This window comes from Zootermopsis nevadensis, unplaced genomic scaffold, assembly GCF_977971745.1.
Source record: "Zootermopsis nevadensis isolate Lab colony 2312 unplaced genomic scaffold, Znev_1.0 Znev_ptg000009l, whole genome shotgun sequence".
In the NCBI taxonomy this organism is placed as follows: domain Eukaryota; kingdom Metazoa; phylum Arthropoda; class Insecta; order Blattodea; family Termopsidae; genus Zootermopsis; species Zootermopsis nevadensis.
Genome location: NW_028259141.1, coordinates 4776296 through 4797979, shown reverse-complemented (window position 1 = coordinate 4797979; position 21684 = coordinate 4776296). Strand labels below are relative to the sequence as shown.

At 37.2% G+C, this 21684-nt stretch overlaps 1 protein-coding gene and 1 long non-coding RNA gene across 4 annotated transcripts in view; one reads left to right on the top strand and one right to left on the bottom strand.

The window, feature by feature from the left end:
- Nucleotides 1-21684, bottom strand: part of ph-p (polyhomeotic proximal) — a 189933-nt gene that overhangs the window by 106289 nt on the left and 61960 nt on the right. The window lies entirely within an intron of this gene.
- LOC147874418 (uncharacterized) overlaps nucleotides 1528-21684 on the top strand; it is a 34175-nt gene continuing 14018 nt past the window's right edge. For 2 of the 3 annotated variants that reach the window (XR_015534356.1, XR_015534354.1), the window contains exon 1: nucleotides 1543-2419. This is a non-coding gene — a long non-coding RNA (uncharacterized LOC147874418). Of the gene's footprint in view, nucleotides 2420-21684 lie in introns of all 3 variants that reach the window. The other variant, XR_015534355.1, reaches the window with a different exon arrangement.

Below are 21684 nucleotides of genomic sequence, written 5' to 3'. Positions count from 1 at the left end.
AGGAAATTCCACGTATCTGCCGCCCTGCAATTCTTTTCAGACGATAAGTTCAGAAGCAGTTCCTGAAAGACAGACTTTTATGGAGGGCATTTCTTCCGACTGCAAGAAGGCGTGTTCTACAGGTAATTCGTTAAATTTCTAGGACATTACAGGAGGTTTTAAGTCGACCGACTTGTATACTACGACGTCCTGTTAACTGTGCTTTATCATTCATTACCTCAAACTGAAATTGAAGTGGTACATCCGGGGTTCGGTCTGACGATCTAATTTCTGTAATGGATTTTAATACGATATTCAGGGGGGCTCATCCCTCGGGAAGGACTTATTCGACGTATGACAGGGCTGCCAAACCGAATTAATTCTTAGAGCAGCGATCATCAACTGAAGAAGATATCTAGATCGTTTTCCTACCATCTTGTAGAAAGAAAGGGCAAATCTATAAACACGGCGCTGTCAATAAAATCTTGAGATTAAGTTTGGATCCTTTCAGATGTTGATGGCCTCTTCTGGCAGAAATGTTCTTTGCAGACTATTAAATTAAATAAGAGATATTTCTATAGGTCCAGATCATTGAAGCTGACCACTCACCCTATAATGCTGAGTAGAAGCTAAACTCCCCCCCCCCCAAATGCCTACATGGCGTGTAGCAGGGAAGCTTTTAATATATTTTTTTAAGTTAAACGAAATAAAATAATATAAAACAAAATAAAATTTAAAATAAGATAGAATAATGGTAAACGTACATATTCTTAAATAAATTGCACGTTTGAGAGAATTTTATAAAATGACGATAATAATTAATTCCAGGAAAAGCATTGTTGACCTTAATTATCGTTAATCGAAAATAGGAAATACACTCAGTATTGGAGACAGTTTTTCCACATCAACGCGCATCAGAAACTAAAAAGGCAAGCTCATCTCCAAAAGCTTATAAAAGGGGTAGCTGATTGGCTAAGGGTGAGTCGATTCGGAGTACTCCGACTGGCCGAAACTGGGGGCCGTATCGTATCATAATAAACTTGTCAATCGAAAATTTATCGCCAAGAAACAATGCGACCTTCTTGAAGACGGATCGTTAATCGATATATCGATAGTCGATGGCATCGTAAATCGAGGAACCAACGTACGATAAACCTGATTATATTAACACTAAAGTACATCTATATATGTATATAGCCTGTTAATCGGTTCGATTTGTACCAGACATCGTACGTGATACGTATCAGGCAATAAATATCGATAAGAATTTCCACGCGGTGGTGAGGGAACTATCCCAGTTTCATATACGAAGCAGAAAAGAATAAAATAATGTATCAAAATTTTCTTTTGTGTAGACATGAGGTCGTTAAAAATATTTCTCAAGTTTCCTTCTCCAACAAAACGTAGAATGAAAGTTAAACCTTTTCGTATTCTGGAATCTTTTGCTGTCTTTTATTTTCTCACGCCACGAAACGAATGGTTTGTGGGGAGGAGGACGCCGTGATGTCAGTTGTGTAGCAATGGCAGAGGCCGGGGGAGGGAGGGGGGGAAGCCTTATCCTCAAGGATTGTGCGCCTTCAGTTCACGGCCTGACGGCTGAGGTGGTGAATGCTTGTTTGGTTATTGTGTTCATGCAGTTACGCTCTGGGACTCTCTAGTGACGCCATATCGCCTCAACTGTGATAATCAACTGCTCTGCTCGCGAAGTAAAGTTTCTTCAACTACAAATTATCCAGAATATTTTTATTTTAATTGGCATCCTTTTGTGTTTATTCTCGATTATTTTCTACACAAGATTAATGACAGATGTTGAACTGAAAAGGCTGTGACAGGAAGTAGCAGTGACCAGATTTTAAAGTGATGTCAACACAATAACATGGATAGACTGAGGAACACCACGAAACGCATAAGACTGTCTCAGGGTCGAAATATGAGTGTGAGGGCCCTCACGAATACGAACAAGGAATGCTAACCACTCAACAGTGATTTTCAGCATATTTTGGCATCGGATGATATGGGGATTCTGGAGTGCTAAGGAAGGAATCGGCCATTCTCTTTGACAGTGTAGCCAACTAACGAATATTTTCCATGAAATGCTGAGGAAAATCTCGACGTCAGATAGAAAATTTAATTAACTTGATTTTTTTTCATAATCATCTGTCGATTCAGTTTATATGAGAAGCTTATTCTCACGTCATATGAAATCAAAACAAAATCAGATTAAAAATTTGTACCCTCAGAAAGTTTTACTACTGCTAGGATGTTCAGTTATCTTAAAAACTTACACGCACTTTTTGGTTATACAGGGAATGTGATCTTTATTTTCAATATTCTTATTAAAATGAGTACTTCAATTTATAATTAATAACGCCTATCGTGCAACGCAACAGTGTGAGGCGTGGAAAAAGGAGAATAAAATTTACAATCCAGCAAATGATAGGTAAGTTATCTCGTATACAAAATGTTCCATTTAAAAACAACGATAACTAAGGCTGTGGTAACGTCAGTATAATAAAACAAACGAGCTCTTTTGTATTTGTTTGTTAGGTAGATCGTACAGAATAGCTTTACAGGAAATGCTGAAAGAGTCCACCACCTTCTCAAAGACAAGTATAAATATTTTAACGAGTTTCTTGCGACTGTACTTATATTTCTGGGTCAATGCTGCTAATAGTTCAATACCGTGTTTCTGTTCCTCTAAGCTTCGTGGGTGATAAGTCAAGATTATTAGTGCGTTGACACAATCGGATGAATGAATTGTGTTCTGGATTGAAATGAATCTGAATGCTTATTTATGAAACAAATTGAATTCAATAACAAATGCTATAAGTGTTTCGTTTCTGTATTAATAATATCCTTTGTGTAATTTGCTTAAATGTTCAGAGTTGTCACGTCTCTTAAATGTGGATTAATATGCAGTTAACGGTACTTCTACGTCCAGCCCATCAGAGCCTCCTAGATTTCTATATCCTCACTGTGCTAGGTGCTCCGTACAATTCACGTAGAACCTCGTTATGTAACATTCTGAATTCCCCACTTGTTTTATTCCTCCTAGGTCCAAATATCTTCCTGAACACTGTTGTCAAACACTTGTAATCTACGCTCTTCCATAAAAAGATAAGAGACCTTGTTTCACAACCATACAAGACAACAGGCAAATTATTGTTTTATATATCCTGATATTTAGCGTTTTGGGCAGTAAACGAGATAAGTTTTTTTAATTAATACAAACAAGCGTTCCCCGAATGTATTCTACTCTCAATTTCATCACGGACTTCATTTCTATTTGTTACTGTTGTTCCCAGATAATTAAATTTTGAAACATTTTTCCAGTTATGTGTTACTTATAATTATGTTCTGCTGTTTTTGCTGATACTATCCCGTATTACGCCCAAGAATTTAGTTTTGCCTACATTTACTTCTAGGCACATTTCCTTGTTAGCTTGTAGGAGAGTTTCTGCATTCTTTGTTATGGAACCCACACCATCACCTAGCAAATTGACGTCATCATCAGAACATTCATTCCGAGCCCCTCCTGATAACATATTCTTGAGCATGTCTTACGTTCGATGGTTTTAAATGGTATCACACGCACTGGAACACAACAGAAACGACTATTATATTTTTTAGCGGAATTGGCGGCTGAGTCGAGTTCTGCTGTTTGTGAGTGACCAATCAGCGCAAAGGAGGTCTGCTGATAAGCAGCTAGACCTCAGTCTGTTAAGAAACCCCGTGGTAGAAGCATCGGCAGCCACACTGCGTTGTTGCCAGTTCTTACGTGTACTTTCTGGAAACCAATGCTACATCTTGCACCACTGTATGTTGTTTCCTCACCTTCTCACCCCTCCACCGCCCCCCTTTACTTCATACCAAGGCACAGTACATGTGATTAGTGCACGCTCCAGCCGCCAATTTGGCTGAGAAACATTATTGATAAAATGCTTTGTTAGCCAGCTCTCTCAGGCTTACACTCACGGCAGGCGTATGCATATTAAAATTAACTGCTGTGAAAATTCTGTACGAATTCCTTCTCATCTTCAGTAATTTATAGAATTGTTCAATAGGATGCGAAAATTATTTTTACCTGTTCCGTAAATAACTTTCTGATTAAAAAGTACTTGATACTTCAGCTACTATTTACAATGCTGACGAAGGTGGGTTTCCTATAAATAAAAAGCGAGCTGGATTGAATGCCAGGGAGCGGGCAAAGACTTGGGGATACAGGCCGGAAGTAATTCTTGTGTTAAGATGGCAGATTTCAGCCCTTGTTACATTAAATCAAACATGTCCGTACACCTTTCTAGTTGTGTAGCTTGAGATTTATCATGCACATGTTGCAAGTTTTAATGACCGATTTCACCCAAACTTCCGACCCGATCCAGACACTGGTTTCGGTGAAACCGGGAAGGAAAATGTGCGCAGTTAATATGTATTTTTGAAACAGCTCATAACCGTAAATTAGAGCAGTTTTTCTGTTAAGTGAATCAATTCATATTATTTTAACCAACATCTGAAAATGTATTAGTCCACCATGTGAATCTGTATATCCATACTCTCAAATACAGTCCAAAGCAAAAGTCCATTCTTTATATGAGATAGTAAAGAAACAGGCGATAGAGAATTGTAGCAAAGTGACCCTGTAACACTGTTCATTGTTTACTTTTATTTGTTTTGTAACTAATGAATCATACGATTTGGTGTTTTGTTGCCATTAAATGTTACCACTTTGCTTGCTAATTTGGATCTGGTTTATCACAAACCTATAGAGTTAAACAGATTTTTACCACTGTTAATTTTATTTCATGATTACGACTTTGTTTCGTTAGAACTGTGCCTCGTTAAAAACAACTTTTTTTTTCAAACACTCGCCTTCCTGTTTTATATGCAGTCTGTCTTTTCAAGTATCTCACATTCCAGGCCAGATTCATTTAAACCCTCAAGTAAAGAGTCTGAGAATATTTCCGGCCGAAACTCTAGTACCGTTACTTCTCTACACCTCCTCGACTAGAGAGACGTGATTTGTGTTTTCAACCTTGAGCTCTCACACACACTTCGTCTCTCCCCTCCACAACACGTTTACTATCAGCATCACCCCTCCACATCCGCGGAGTTGCCACATTTACATCAGAGTCATGTCCGCAGTGTTGTCATCGGGTCATGGAACTAAAAAACGACAAACCCACAGATTCCTTGACATTGACCGTGATATATCAAACACGAATGATGGATTACCTACGAACAGGGCCGTCCCTAGGGCAAGGGCGAGCGGTAGGGCCGCCTCGGGCCCCCGTAATTACACAAAGGGGTAAAAATGGAACAGACATCCGTGTGTAGTGGATCATTCCGCACTGAGCATATCTTGTTAAGAGAACAGATCTAAACAAGGCTTGCCGTGATGGGGAATATTTCTCTGTTACAACAACGTAATATTAATACGATTGAAAATCAATGAGGGGATTGTTTCATTATTAAAGTGACCTACACAAATGAAGTCGGATGGCGTAGAAAAATTGCGCCTGCTACACGCTTAAAATATCGGAATACCTTATATACATCAGCTCTCTAAAGTTGACTGGCTCACGAGAGCGCGTGACGGTGGTTGCGTCCAAAACTCAGCTTCCATATTTTGTAACGGTCATTTTAGTTTAACAAAGAAATGTAATATGGCGGCGTTTCTACGAGTGGTTTAAAATGTTGCAGAGCAGTACCTAGCATTTAGTGGAGCAAATATGTCTCTATTAACAAGGCACTTACGATTTTTCTGAAATAAATTGATATAAAATTCCATCCATGAGTAAATTACCATTATCTTGGAGCTCGTATCGAAAACGAACCAGTCTCACGTGAATAAATCGATTGTAGATAAAGTGAAATCGACAAAATATTTTGCAGTTATTCTTGACTGTACTGACGCCAGCCTCCAAGGGCAAATGTCTGTTGTGCTTAGTTTTATGTTCATGTGAATTTTGAAAGAGTGAGTTAACGGAGAACTTCGCTGACATTCCGGATCAAGACCAAACACGACTAGGAATATCACACATTCTTTCCCAGCTGCAGCAGATGGACTCGGGCTTTAATTAGTGATTACAAGGGTCAAGGATTCGATAATGAGCAAGTATGAATTATCAGCAGGGAGTTGGTAAAAGCGTAAATACTTCGCGTTAACTCCAGAATCCCTTTCACTCCGTGTAGTTCATTTTATGTAATTTCTTTTTCATTAATCTTCAGACCATTTTTATTCCGCTTTAACTCGTCTCTTTAGATTTTTTATTATTCTTTGTAATGCATTCCAGAGCCCTAAAATGTTTAAATTTTAATCAAAGTTTTTAAATATCTAAACACGTTTCAGATATTTACCTGAAACGTCTCTGACAAATCCCCACACAGATTTCATACATAATTTGAAGAAATTATTGTACTGTTATTGAAATAAAATCAAAATTCCTGTCTCTAATAGTCTTTTATGTGTGTAAAACTGCAAAATATGTACATTTGAACATCCCAGTTCTAATTACGAGGTGTAAGGATTTTCTGTGGCGCTGATTATCATGGGTTTGAACTCACCTTCTCACCCCTCAAAGTTCGTATTGATTGGGGCAGCTCGTGAGACACACACAGTTGGTGATACCAAATCCACGTCAAGAGCAAATCTCTACCCTGAGGAAAAACGTGCACTGCGTGCTGGCGGTATTGATTTTCATTTGTCATCGTAACTTCCGACACAGCTCGCTAGCAACTTGCCTCTTCCTACAAGCAGTTACATGGACAGAGCTTCTTCTCAAATACAATTCAAAGACAGTCCTTTCGTTTACACCCAGGAGGTCAAATAATTTACACAGAGCCTGCCACAATGGACCCACTTCTGAGCCATTTTAATCCAGTATTGATAACAAAAACGCGTATGCAAAATAAACATTTTTTTATAACCAAACCATCTCGGTCTTGGTCTTCCAAGTTACCACTTTTAAAAGAGTCGCCACCGAAAGTGAGAGTATAATTCTGAAAAATTGTGGTATTCCAGCTTTCATAAGGAAGATATCGTCGTTTTGTTTAGTACAGAATGTTAGGTACACCGAAGACAAAAGCGATACGTTCGTCAAAAACTTTGCCAGCTTTTTTAAGACGTCTGTTGTGTCAGTAAAAGCGAATTTCTTTATCGTCACATTTCCAAAGTTCTGACGGAATATTCGTGATCTTCAGTAGTGTAAATAAAAAGTTACACTGAAATTTAAATAAAAAAACAGTTTAATTTTATATTTAAATACTGACATGTAAAAACGTAACGATTAAAAATGAGTATTTGTATTACTTTAAAATAAATGATTTGATACATGCGAACTATTTTTCAGTTACTGAACCTGAAATAAACACGTTTACTAATAAATGAGAACTTACAGAAGCCATATTTTTACATTTTATGGAGATTTTTACATTGAAAAGCGAGCAAAGTTAGACCCAGCTGAAAGATAAAATAACTTCTTCGCCATATTTCGAAAACTCAGTTGAAGTAAGTTAGATAAAACGTATAAAAGTTATCGAAGACAATGAAATATTACTTTCGTGCCAGACCAACAATTTCTCACAACGGGAAATCACTCAAATGTTCTCACAACAAAAACGTCTTTGCATGCCTTTCGTCTATTATGTGAGCTACTGTAACTTGCTTATGTCGAAAATGTTCTACTTCCCAAACTCATTAGGTCTATCCAGCGAATGTGCCGTGTTTCAACAACGTGCAGTACAGCAGCTATGGGAGACACTGGGTCGCTGGATTGGCAGTGGTGGTCGGCCACCTCGTTCGCCGGTTCTCCCATTTTAAGATTTTCTTTTGGGGCGGTTGTAAAACATGCTTGCATAAGAAGGGACTTAAACCCACGTTAAAAGAGGGTGTTTAATGTCACACACGACATATTACAGCGAGAGTGAATGGAAACAGACTAGTGTGATGTACAATTTCGTTAACGAGAGGATATATGATGGTTTGGAGTGAAATAAATACATTTTTGTGATTTTTAATAGTTCTACCAATTGTTTTTTTAATGCAGTGTCATTTTGTCTAAAGAAATACCCAACGTTTAAAATGTACCGTTGCTCGTATTGAATGTACCCCTCGTTTTCCAATGTTTTCAGTCAAATGCTACATTATCTTAAGGAATATTGATCACAGGACAGTGAAACTTTTATATTGTTTAGAAAGTATAAGAAACTATTGGGATTTTATAAGACCCCAAGGGATTTATGTACTTTTGTATGCAACCTGCAAAAATACTGATTTCAAGAAAAAAATTGTAAAAACGCTTCTAATGTTGTCACCTTCAGAAACGTTAATGTGGTATGCTTGCAAAATTTTGTAGTTATTGTACTACTGAGAATAGGTTACATAAATATTTCGGATACTATTGCTGACAGAAGATACAGCGTCCCTTAAACAGCTAAATAAATTCGCTACATGTTTTTTGATATCGCTAAAGTTAATTTTGAATTTTCCTCTATAATAGTGTGCATAATTTCTTTTTAGATCATAAAAACCAGTGGGAAACAAACAGACTTAAGATATATAACTAACTAAGTAACTAGATGGCTTACGGAACACGAAGGTTCATCACCGAATTAATCAAAGCCCTCCACCGTACCCCGTCCTGGACCAACACGTGCGTATGCAGAACGAATTTCTGACTTGTGATTTGGAACATCAAAATATAAATACACGGCTGTGTACTGTGTTTATCTGAAAATGTGCAACTGTGTTAAATAAAAACAGTTCTGAAATGGAAACATTTTTGGGTCCTGATTAACTCACAAACCAGTTACGTCAACAGATCGCCGGCCGACCACGCAATGCAAGCACGCCCCGAACGTCATAAATTGTAGACCCGGTATTAGCGTATAATTACAGGGAGAAGGGAATGATTTTTTATTTTTCGGTACACTTTATTTTATAACTGTAATTCTTGATTTCCTTACGCATTAACCTACTCGACATTTTGTCATTACATGGCTGCACTCTCTCCAATCACCAGGTGGAGTTGGTGTGAGAATTTAGTGACATGTAACAAATGACGGGAGAAAAAGCGAATGTTACTAAACAAAATTCTTGGTCCGTGTTTGAAACAAATAAGATATTTAATAAAAATTACCGCAATGGGAATCTGAAATGTGCCTGAATTTCGTTTGGAGGATAGCTGGATGGAATCCCATTGCGTTTACATTGTAAATTTCTTAATTCGCAACAGTTATATCTGATTCTTCCAGATATAAATCGATATAACCACGCATAAAAAACGTTCCTCACCGCGAAACATCCATTATATCAACTCAGAATCAGGGACACGTAGAAAATCCTTTTTTCTCTCGCGTTTACACGTACAAGAATACAACTTTGCTTATTGAGTTCTATTCATAGTATTCATTTAGGTGGCTTCCCAATTGAAAGTTCCCACAGCCTTGTAAACACATTTGTAGGCCTAATCGTGACCACGGAACTCGGCGACGATCTGCGAGCGGTGAACGACCCTGCCCTCTCGCGGACAGCTCCGGCTTAACGCATCGGAGAAATACGTTATGTTAACGAGCCATTTGTGAGGTACCTCAGCAATGAAAGTATACCACGACCACTTCCTTATCGCGTCATAATTATACTACAGTCACTCAAACGATGCTCCATTAATTCTGCAGTCGAAACGTCGTTAATTTAACCGGATAATGGATACCAACACATTTTCGCTTCCGCAGTAGGATTTTACGCTTACTCATCGTACTGATGATGGAGGCAGCATGGGCCTCTGAAACCTCGATAAACTTCTACCAGGCTACACGCGCTACAACCCAATAGACAGCCATCTTAATTTGTCTTTCCGTTTCGGATATTATGTTCGTCACAGCGGGAACATCAAATTCGGGGAAATTAACTTTTGTTGTTCTACGATACCAACATTAAAATATCCAGTTAGATAATTCAACATTTCTTTATTGCCGATCTGTTATTACGCTTAAAAATTGCTAACAACTGAAAATTTAATTTAATCTGTCAGCACAGTGTTAAGCAGAAACTAAAATTGTTGATGTATATAAAGTTTTGCAGGTAAAATTTGGTGCTTGAAATTTTCAACAATTTTCCAAAACTACGATTGTGGCAGATTCGCGTTCAGTTTGCTAAAGTCAAAAACAGGGACCCGCCTCTACAACAAATGTGTTTTCAGTTACCTTGGTAGCGTCTGTCTGCTGTGTGTCCAATGCGTGACTGAAAAATACCGAATCCGGAAAACCATAAACCGTTGTAAACGCACTTAAGAAGATTTTAACTAAACCCTGCAATAAAATAACGCTTACAATTTTGCAGTGGATGTTCAGACACTGCAAACCACATGTTTTTCATCTTTCTTAACCCAAAGCCGACATTAGCTAAATAATTAATAATTGTATAGAATCACAAAATCATATATATCTCATGTGTTCATGCACCAATATCAGAATAAAATTTAATACGCAATTAATTTTGATTATTTCGAGTTACCATGTTTGACCGACTGCAAGCCTTAAGTCCACTCTTCTTATTTCAGCCATATACATGTTATCTTCATTTCTCCAAATCCTAACATTCGTTTTATTATTAATCCTCCAACCTTCGTCATCCAGTTAGCCTATTTTAGGATTTTTTAAGTAGTGCTACATACCTAACCACTCTTATGCTTGTGCTACATACCTAACCACTCTTATGCTTGTGGATAAAGCCGAGGCTAATACCCTGACAATGTCCCTTGGGAAGAAAATGCCCCTTCTACATTCCCCACAGAATTTCGTCGAGATGGGAAGTGTGACGTCATAACTCGGTCTCAAAAAAAAAAAAATATACAGAATGTCACATAAATCCACGGCCATGGGAAAAGTCTGCTATTTGGAAAAGTATAGAAATATGCAGAGAGAAAATTCGTTGCAAATCATATCCTTCCAAATTCAAATGTAATTATTTACCGCTGGCGAGTCGTTACAGCGCTACTCTTCTGCACATTATCAACAGCAAAGAGATACAGCGATGTTGCCACGTTGACATGACAGCGATGCGATTCCAGTTTCCTGTAACACGCCCGCCTCCTTCACTGCCACTTCCCGCTGGCCGTGGAAACATTCTACTTTCGCTGTCATGTAAACGTGGCAACGTTGCCGAAACATTTACTGTTGACACCTAATATAAAGAGTGTACTGCCGTAATGGCTCGTCCTAGGTAAAGAATTCCGACATTCGAGACTTGAAACGTATTATTTACAACAATTTCCTAGTTACATTTGTCCGTATTTTGCCAAATGACAGAGAGTTATCAACAAATTATGTTATTCTGCTACTGTCTGAACAGCATTAATAAAAACGGTGACACGATTAATATCGTTCTGCTGTTTTCTGTGTTGAATATAAAGTAAACGCTACATCGATAATCTTATCAACAACGCCCAGACCGCGATTGCTTTAACAATTAAGCGATTCATTTCGTAGCGGACGTGTTTCTGTGCTTGTAATGAATGTAGCAATACACAAGCGTGGTGGATAGTAACTGCTGCCAGAGTCCCGAACCCTTCCGACTGAACACGAACTGTACTCGCACCGCCGAGCCACGCTCGTGACGTCACTGTGCCCGATATCTCGAACGTCTCGATCAGGTTTCTCGTCATTCGTCGTACATATTTTCCTTCGCAGTTTGCGAGTGCTTCATTCATATCTGCAAACTCCTGTGCAATTACTGAACGACTCTGCAGGGAACTGAAGACATCATAGGCACTTTTGCCAGAATAGTGACTTGGCTATGAGTTGGACGACGGAATTCGATTACCGGAAGGGACATTTTTCTCACTTTCTTATTGCAACCAACCCAGTTCCAGGCTCCACCAAACCTGCTATCCAATGGCTACTGCGGCTGTAAGGAAAGAATTTGTGGAGGAAAACGTCGACTCCAGCATGTCTCTTGAGTAGTGCTTAAATATGAACCAGGGACATTCTCCTTCAACCACAAGAGTAGCTGCTTGTTTTATGTTTATTAAACGACACTATTAATTACATACGGTGTGTGGCATCGAATGGTAGCCTGTGATTTCTGAAAAAGGAATTGAATTTACCTGTAGAGAGTGAGTCAAGATATCGTGCCCCTAATAGAGATTCAACTCCAGGACCCTCCGTATATCAACTGCTATCATAAATGGATAGCGATCGACCTGATTTACTTGGTAACAGTAGATTGTGAGATCTGAGGTTCTCATACCGATGAGGATGGTTCTTTTCGTCTGGATTTTAGAACCGTGTAGGCACATTCGTAACATTTTATATAGCCTATAATCGATTACAAACTATTCGATAAAATTTCGACTTTTTCGAGATATTTCTTAACATGTAAATTCTAGAGAACATTAGACCTATTCATAAAACAAAATGTTTTATTAAATTATCTTGATCAGATTAACAGTTTACAGTTGAAACTTGAGGAATCCTGCTCTGATGATATTAATTGTAAATGCTGATGACGAAATAGAATTTTAGTCTTTGTGCTGATGGACATAATATCTAATCGTGAAAGAGGCAGAATTATCTTATTGCTTGAAAAAATAGTAAAATTTCAAGTTCGCACGTAAGCAATTATGAAGGTGACAGCCTTCTAGGTCGCTGCGCCGTGTAGTATGATAGAAGTTAACAGACGTTTCACACGTTCTTACTTTCACCATCATCAGGACGATGCGTGTACCAAACTGCAACGTGCTATAAACCAGGAGACGGAACGGGCGTGACATTTAGCACGCATGAGGGAAACGAGAACTAGTTATACATTTTCTTCGCAGAAGTAAGATTCTATGGTTGGCTTTGTGAAAGTAATGAACCTTTGGGCTCTATTAGCACAAGATCAGCCAATGTTTTGAGGGACTGAGCATCTCGACTTATCACAGAAGACTGGTCAATAAACCTGGGCATTTGTACGCCCTTCAGGCCAGACGCACGGCAATTTTTAATTTTCATCTTATAAACTCTCATTACTTGAAAGGCCACGATATTAAGACGTTAATATGCGCAAAACAGCGTTTTCCAAACATGTTCCTTGCGATTTTACGAACATAACTGCCCGCGACGTTATTTCACTACAGATACGGTATGTCCCACGTACCTCGGCGATAAACCATCTCCTTGTTTAACATCATTCAGAATAAGAAATTCATCACAAAAATTACATTCGCACGGCATTTCCAATGCAGGCGACCAAATTCGATCAAAATTCGTCGAGAGATTTAGGATATAAAACGTGTTTACAAGACATCCATATTATGCGTTCATATAATGGTGACGTCATCTAGAATGACCTTCATGCCGAATTTTATCGGTTCAAATGGACAGATGGATGTTTCAAAAGCCTGGACGTCACTTAACAGTGCGGAACGCAGGCATCTCTTCCGGTAAAGGCGTGCAGGAATGCCAACCCACACAAGGGAAACTTCTAAGGAATAAACGAAACCCTTCTTAACATTCGTCATGTTCTAATCTGCGGTGCATGTAACTATAGTGGGTTGTAGGTTTTTAGGTCCTTGAGAAATTTTTGTAAACTTTATCTTTCATTTTATATCAAAGAAACATTTCGATAGCCAATATTTACTGTTAAGTTTGGGGTTCGTATCATTTATTGTTGTGAAATTTGTCTCTTGCACCGAGATATTTTGCAAACAGGACTCAGGATATATTCACCGAATCGACAAATAATAAATTGTAAAAGTGGATGTGGGAATTTTATGTTTTGCATTTCAGTACCGGATGAACCTGTTCTCTTATAGATATACTACAGAAATTTGGTGAAGAATTTGCAGTCTAGATCAGTGGTATTCAACCTGGGGTACGTGAAATTTAATTTTTTTTATTTATTTATGATAAACACTGAATAATCAGTAATGTAATTTATTTAATTTATTTTAGATGTAGATTATATATTTGTATAAATCGAATTATACACCAACAACTTTGGGGGTACAAAGTTGAAGAGAAATTATATCTGGGGGTACGCGAACAAAAAAGGTTGAATACCACTGGTATAGATGACTAAACTGTGTGACTGACCAACCAATCAGAAGCCAATGTCGGAAAGTTAAACACGCTGTCAGTTGTCTATGACATCTCCGTCCAATGACAGATCATGGCAGGGAAATTAACACTTCAATAAAATATATCGACCAAATAGTATTCTGGCCTACATCGAACAAAATAATTACCAATTATGTTACTCAACAGATAAAAAATTACGTAAGCCAGGAGAAAAAAAACAATCTAAAAACTCAAAACTATCAAGAGTCCACATTCCGCTCCAAACACAGGTTGAAGTTACAAATAAGCCTGCATTGAAAATAACGATAAGTTATGGCCAAAATCAATATTTTCAAGAACAACACGAATCAGCTTATTAGCTACTTTAATTACTAACAATTTAGATGTTCAAGTTGAAATATTAACCCACGAACCACAATCTTACAGTCGCTAAGCTAGTCAAGAAATTCATCGCCTACTGTAGAAACGCAAGATTTAGTGGAAATGTTACACTGTGAGATGCCCAACCCATATCATACTCCTTGATTTCATCATTCAGTCCGTACCGCAAAGAAAACATTGCACTTGAACAATTAAAATATAAACTGGTACATGCTGTTTAAGGAAACAGTCGATGTTTACAGTGAGAATCATACGAAAGATAAATACAAAATGACAAGTTTTTTACTTATATCTTATATCTTAATTGCAGTCTACAGCTCCGTAATATCGGACACGCACCTCACACACAACCCGATTTAAGACATCCAGGCGCAGTCTTCAAAATTAAATGGAAGAAGCCTGGAGGTTAAACAAATAAAATCTAACGGGTAGAAAAAATCAGTATACGCAGGGCAGCAAGTGCAACAGTTTTTAATTTTAATTGATAGACCTGACGATGATGGAATGAACATCGAAACATGTCGTCATTTTAAAATGTAACAATATCAAATGTTGAAATGTTATAATTTTATGTGATTTTAACAATCTATAAGCTTGTGTAAAGACGGTGAATAAAATTATTGTATTGAAGTTTTTTACTTTTGAGGATGGTGGTACACATAGTTACCACTGGGATTTAAATGAATAATGATACTCAGAAAACAACAGCTCGTAACCAAATGAAAGACGAAAATGTATTATGTGGCAGAAACGTCTAGCTACTCAACGTTAAATAGGGTGTTATCGTGTTACCTGTACCCTGTGCTTTAAAATGAAGTACTGGGTACATCATAATCGTGGTATAAGAAACCAGAGTTACTACGCAGTCTGGTAGAAGTTTACTGACGTTTCATAAATGTTTGTTGCCTCCATCATCTGGGTGAAGACCTCAAAATATCATTTTCCAACGTGAGAATGAAAACCCGGATTTTAATTTAAAAAAATTGTCGAAACGTTTAAATTTCGGTTTACATCGGCCAAATTTAACGACCATTTTACGTAACAAAAGAACATAAATACTTTTTTTGAGCACGTCTCACATACTCGCTTGGATAAACATAAAAATTTTGTACAATTTTTTTACTTCGATAAACACTCACTACAGTATTAATCGATTAAAATTTATCGATATCAAATGTGACGTAATTCAATGTTCAGTTAAATTTTTGTCCACCAGATGGCGACACCGTTTCGCATCACGTGTCCTGACGATCTTTGATAAAATGAGACACTAACCAGACTTCATGGTCTTACAATTCCGCCCCACTGCTTACAAAAAACGACCATTCGCTTACGAATTACCTCATTCACAGAAGACTGACCATGGAATTTTGAATCGATATGCATTTAATTGAACTTTCTCTCCGAACATTTTGTGTAAGACGTTTTTAGCGACAGATTAAACGAATGGCAAGTAATGGTCCATATTACGTCATGCGTTTGTGAAGGGATAATTACGAAAGACATAACACTAACGTAAACTCATTTACGGCGATATCGAATCTGAAATTTCATATCGTGTGGAGAGTGAGGTATCAACTACGTCTGTCTATGCTGCTGACAAATTATGGTTTATACATTACCCTATATTTATAAATTATATTCTTTTGGAAAGAAAGTCTCCCGACAATTTTTCCTTTACCGTAACTAAATTAACTCGAAATATATTCACTGTTTTCACAAACGTCCATCTTTGGACCACAGGTGTCAATTTCACCTAGCCTACACCCTCATTCCATATTTTTTAATATTATCTTACCGTGTACGCCTAGATTTATTCCATCTAAATCATTTTCTCACACACAATTTAATCATATCTAATACGTCACAATTCACTTACCAACAAAATGTTCCCAGAATCCCCCAGATCAAACCGGAAGACGAAATATTTTTAACTGTTTGCCACAAAGCATCCCCCAAATGCAATATAATATAAATCTGTTTCAATTATAGAGTTTGCTTAGGGTTCGATGCGATGAAGATGCGTGTATAATGTGGGTAATGATTTGAAAGGGCGGGGTTAATGCCTAGTCTTTGGCCTATAGCAAAGTGACCTATTGGGCGAATTTGCTGACAAAAATTGTCGGCAACTTTGGCGAAATAAGCTATTTTATTTCACTAAATCGGGTATGCTGATCATTAAAATAACAGTAAAATTTTTTTTTACTATCCATGTTTATTTTATTACTTTACGTATCGCCTAGGATATTTTGTAGTTTGAAATGTGGGTGATATTTGATCGAGATTAAATTTGTAATCGCTATTAAAACATCATAAAATTACATTATCATTGTAAATATGACAGTAACTCTAAGAATAGCACACATGTGAAGAAATAAAACATAATTTAACATCATGGCTAACAAATATATATAAAAAGGATATTTGGACTCAAAATTCTAAAATTGAAAGTTATTATTTCTGTCACTAACAGCATTATCTAATTTTTCGTAATTTCATATTAGCAATAAGCTACGTCAGAGTTGTATTTCGTGATATTCGTAGTCAGCGATTATCATTAACCTATTTGATCTTTGTAATGGTGAACTGTGGTGTTTTCTTTGCGGTACGGACTGAATTAAATATTTAGAAGAGCTTCTGGTTTAAAGCGTTAAAGGATCGGTTCTCGCAATCATTTTCTTCTCGTTATTTGATGGAATGAGCTAGTTATCTCTGCGGTAAAGCGACTCTACCAAAGTCACCTCATAAATCGTCCATGTTCTTATCCGTTGCTTTCACCGGCTACATGTGCCTGCAGCTGGGTCAGCGGACACGTGGCAACACTGTACGCCGTTTTCAGAGTTCGGCTGACGAACAGCTGCAGACCAGACCTCTTCATCACCTACGGACTTTTTCCAGCAAGAAAGTTTCATGATACGAAATAATTACGTCTGTGAGTCTCACGACACTTAGGCCTACATATTTAAGACCATGTTTAGTTTTGTACATCAATTTCGAGAATCGAAATTTTGTGGTATGTCGTAATGCAGTGCTTCCCAAACCTAGGTAAATTACTCAAAAAAGGGGTAATACTTGTTTTTCTTTGGGTAACGACACACCTCGGAATACACATTAAAATTTACCGTGAAAGTGTAGAAGAAGTACTCTGAAGAAAGCGACCAGTCATTGAGCACAAGTATTTATTTGCTATTTAATAAATACGCTACACGCTTGTTATTAGATTCAATCATTTTTGCCGAGCTCGCATGCACGTGAAGAATTGAGAAAATACGTCTACACGTACCGCTCCCCTAAACTAAGGTTAGTGAGTCCAGCTGTCTAGTCTAAACTTTACGTGCAGTGTGTTGCTAGCTATGGCGGTGTGAGGTTATGTATCGCGCTGGCCGTGTTTATAAATCGTACCGTACACAATTGGAAAAGGTAATCTTCATTATATTATTTTTAGTTTGTTTAAAATAATATAATGAATATTCAAATCCTAATTTTTTTACTTGTCAAATATGTTTTCTGTGCTGTTAAGTGTTTTTTTTACAATAACAAATTAACGTGTGACGCTGATGAAAATTTTTCGGCACGCTCTGACGACTACGCAACCCAAACGAAACTAACCAGCAAAAATATCTTCAAATCTTGTTTTCCGATTATTTTTTGTAGCAGAAAGGTCGATTAAGATTAGCGACGTACTGCAAATTTAAATATATTTTTTTAAAAAATGTGACTTTTTCGTAAGATCTAGCGAACAGTTGAATGAATCGGTCAGAATTCTAGCGTGAATCATCCCGTTCGGACAGCGATAGTCATTTTATTGTTCTAAAACTTCACTGGATGAAAGTCAAAACAGCCCGAACTTTTTAGAAAAAAAACAGACAATAACATTGTAAAGTTATGTAAGAGTCTTCGACTCAGACTGTAATCTTTGGCCCAAACACTGAAATTACGTAGCCTAGCCCTAAAATTAAGCGTAACTTCGATTTATTAATTCATTCAGCGAGCACTAAGTGTCTGGGAAGCAAACCTGTTCAAAATGTCGTAATGATTATTCATTTTGGTCATTTATATTATTGCTAAAACCTCATCTTCCGATTACATTCCACGATATTTGACCTACTAGTTGAAAAAGTATCGTGAAATAGTCATAACAAAACACAAATTGATTGTGTTAAACGAAAGTGTTTGGTCCTTTGAAATGAAAGCGATGTGGTGACGTCAATTTGTGGGTATACTTTTCTTATGACTTCTCAGTGCTCGATAACATAACATTAAAAGTAATCTGGTCATTGTTGGGTAACAATGGGAGACAATGGTTTAACTACTAAGCAAATTTTTTTTTGTAGGTTGCAGAAAGTATTTTTTTTTAAATGTATAAAACAGTATATAATAAGAGTCTGAAGACAAATGTAATAAGTTCTCGTGGTTTTATAATATGCTGCCAACAATAATTGGTATCGTATGCAAATTGTTGATGTGTGTGTAGTTATGTCGATAATGGGACCAGCCAGAAACATTTCTGATCTTCAGCTATTAGGTTTTCATTATTATTTCAAATGTTACATCTGCAAACATTAATTTGAAAATACGTTTATTGTTAGTAAAACGGAAGTTTTTAAGACAAATAACTCTTAAGCGCATGGCCAATCTACCTTATCAACACAGCAGGAAATTACGTAAAATTTTGAAATAAAAGAAAGAAAGTGAACACAAGTAAAATAAAAATGTACCAACATTCACCATCAGATTATTTAGCGTTCATGGCTGGTCATTTTTTTTTATATTTTGTCTGTCTGTCCTCATTATTGAACTCGGAGAACAGCTTGGCTGATTTCGATAAAATATGGTATGTACATTATGCCATTAATGACAAACCTAAAATCATACTTTAAAATTATCCGTAATCGGTAATATCAACATGTCGGATGAACAAACTTGTGAGGTGGGCTCGACCCTAGCGCCACTTGCAACAGGACAATGGAAAAATTCAGAACTTCGGCACAGTAATTTTTTTTGTGTAAAATAACATAACTGCTGTATAAATAAAAAAATATACCTGACGGGAAATCGATTCTGCTTCTGCAAGCGTATGAGAGCAATAGATTATCACAGATGTAACGCGTATTATGACGCCTTGGTGTTGATCCATTGTACTTCAATACATTTTAAGACCACAGGATTGGTATACGTGTATACGCAAGTATCTTAAGTGAGACAAGCTTTTAATGCTGAATTTGAAAAGAAAAACACGTGTAATAAGATAATAAGCTAATCTTTCTAGTCATGTACTCCTTTGTCACGTAAACTAAACCCAATAATAATAACCAATGATAATACATAATATTAATTTCATACGGTAGTATTGAGAAGGGTGCCAGATACATTTGAGCCGGTTCTGGCAAGAAAACATGATTTCAAACCAAAAATCATTATGGTCAAATATTGTAACAGGCTTTAAATAGGGCCACGCTAATAGTTTCCATATCCAACAAGGTACAGAATTTACGAATCACTGTATTAAAAAATCATGGTTTAAAAAAGTTCGTTAAATAAACAGATAATCAATCTTCATCGAATAATGTAATTTAAATTATATTTATGACTTTATTTATTACATGCGCGCGGTTTATTCAATACCGAGAGCTTGCTGTTTGGATTCTCGGCAGATGGTGCGTCCCCTGCCGGCAAAATAAAATCGCGTCTCCGCCTGAAACTCCCGAATGACTATTCCACTCTGAAGATACTTTCATATTAAAAATTAACAATCTGTGGTATGGAAACAACAACTGTACGACTATAAATTTAAATTTTAGTCACAGAATCGTTGCCAATGAAGAATCCACCGTGAGATAAGGTCACCTTTAACTTTAATGAAAATTCCAATAGCCTACAGGCTTCCGGCACTGAAAAAACTGGGTTTAAAAATGTCGTGGACCTAAATCCAATCACAGAGTAACGTTGTAACTCACAGTGCAGACAGGCAAGACTGCCTTAGGCTATAATACTTCCACACAGACAAAATAAGACTGGAAAGATGTAGGTCTGCTATACTTGGAGTGCGCTGACATTGCAAAGGTATTGAACACGCCACAACACGTAGGTCCTTGATGCATTAATGTTATCGCTGGTCACTTTCGCAACAATGCCTACCAACAATGGTCTCTGATATGAAAAATTCGCTTCTTCATAACTTATAGGCCATGTTACTTCTCCGCGGCAAGAGACAAAAGACTAATGTGGACCTGTTTTACTCTTATTATTAATAACGATAATAAACAAAATATATTTCGGAAATAGTTGCTGCACTACGTACCTCAAGGGCAAGGTTTGTTTCAGGTACAGAGAAGTAAATACCCTATCAAATGGTGAATAGATGGAATAATAATAATAATATAAATTATTCTTCTGTTAATGACAAATGAAATTTTGTCAAATACCGCACCTAAAATTCTATCTGCAACCGTGAAAAAGTTAGGGTTCTATTTCCCAGCTTTGAAAGCGATGGAGTGGCAAACACATTGGTTCGCTCCGCCATCTTAGCTGCAACGTAACTTCCCTTTAAACGGACAGACACGCAAGGACAGCATAAATGTAATAAATAACGTAGTGTATTAGAACGTACAGATAAACCAACAAATTCACAAATCCAGCTTCAAATTTGATCTAACTTATTCCATATCTGAAGAAACAAAGGTACCGAGTAAAATTTTAACGCAGTGGCAACGTTAGATTATCATACAGACCAGTAGACCCTCTGTCTAGGCAGAATTTTCAAATTGGATTGACTAAACAGTGTTAATATTTTATTTCAAATATTAAAATGTTCTACAAACTCTGGTTTCTGTTCAATACGAAGCAGAAGAACAGAAAATATGAATCAGTTATCTAATATATTTAATTAAATCTTTGGTATTTTGATAATGAAAAAGCACAATGTTCCCAAAACTTGAAAAACTTTGAAATCAGCGTACAGAAAGTACCCCAAGATACGTCCTATAAAGAAAGTGTTTTGCCCACTCATCCTACCCACACCCCTGCACTTCGACCGGACCGCGCAATGGACTCGCCCGGACCAACACGCACATTGACCTAGCAAATAAACCAGCAACACCATTTTGAAACAAGAGACTGGTAGATAGTTTGTACTCACCGATAAGCAACTCCTCACTGAAATCCACTGCAGTCCGAGCTATTTACAAGTATCTGTTTCAGTCACAATACACGAACACATTAGGACTCATCGTAACCAAGTCTGGAATATGGGGTCACTCACAT